The following is a 1,145-nucleotide window of genomic DNA, read 5'->3' as shown; positions in this document are numbered from 1 at the left end:
AAAATAGTGAAAAGTTGACAATGATATCAAGTGATGAATAGACAATGAGGCAAACCATGAACTCCCTTGCTGTCTCTTGGCAGCTGAAGTAGAAAAAACCAAAACATTCTTCAAGTTACTAGTAGTAGTTTTCTCCAAAGATGGATTTTCCTGAACATAGTAAGATAGTAACAATTTTAATTTGTTCAAACTTTAACCTCGATAACTATAAAATAATGAGAGAACTGTGATTGAATGAAGAAGTAAACCAACCAAGCTGAATAAGAATCATGAGTTTGGCAAATAAAATAACCTTTGCATTTTCTTTTCCAGAAACAACTCCAAACTTGGACTTTCTGGCCGAAAATACTTCATCAACACGCTTGTTGGTGTATTTTGGGCTCCTCAACATCCCGGGTCTCTTATCCACATTATCCATCTGATTGGTGCTGCAAACATAAATCAACCAAAATCTCTGAAATCTTGAAATCGGTGCTTAACATAGAGAATAGTCTTATATATGTTACCTCTGCATCCTTAACAATTGGTGCTTGCAGCCCATTAATGACTTCTTTTGCATCATATATCACTCTCGCATTCCTGTTATTTGTATCCTTCACTTTATTGTTCTGCCCCATCAAAATGGTTATGAAATTAGCATAAATCTAACATAGAATAGAATTAATTGTTTAAGAATCGATAAGTGAAAAATTTTAAAGACAATATAATACCTATCCCAATGACCATCAACTTCATACAGAACATTCAAAGTTTATGAATTAAGGATCTTCCCTTTGACCACTTTCTGATTTCCACCAAATCCAAGAAAAGAATGAGTTGATTTGTAAGATAAATCAGCCTCAAGTCCTGTCTCTATTGATTTTATATTAATTTTGCCAATCCAATCAACAGCAGGAACTGGAATTATTCCGAATAAAAGCTGATAATATTATCGTCTCCATTAGAATCAGTTTCGAACACCCTTAGCTCTATGATCTTATAACAAAGCATATTAACAAGGGTCATATCCAGTAGGTATGACACGAGAAAGCTAAAACCCCCAATTCATTAGAAATTGAATAAAGAACAAAACTAGAATTCAACACTAATAATAACAAGCAATGCTCAAATGTGACACGAAAAAGCTTCTAACACAGACAGCATGG

At 33.8% G+C, this 1,145-nt stretch overlaps 1 long non-coding RNA gene across 1 annotated transcript; it reads right to left on the bottom strand.

Moving 5' to 3' along the window:
- Positions 1-395: 395 nt before the first annotated feature.
- Positions 396-896, bottom strand: LOC112770860 (uncharacterized). Its single transcript, XR_003186776.2, has 3 exons — positions 711-896; positions 507-608; positions 396-428 (listed from the first exon to the last, which is right to left on the bottom strand). It is a non-coding gene; the product is annotated as an uncharacterized lncRNA (long non-coding RNA).
- Positions 897-1,145: the final 249 nt, after the last annotated feature.

The sequence above is a fragment of the Arachis hypogaea genome, chromosome 3 (assembly GCF_003086295.3).
Source record: "Arachis hypogaea cultivar Tifrunner chromosome 3, arahy.Tifrunner.gnm2.J5K5, whole genome shotgun sequence".
Taxonomy (NCBI): domain Eukaryota; kingdom Viridiplantae; phylum Streptophyta; class Magnoliopsida; order Fabales; family Fabaceae; genus Arachis; species Arachis hypogaea.
This window is presented reverse-complemented; position numbering and strand designations above follow the sequence as displayed.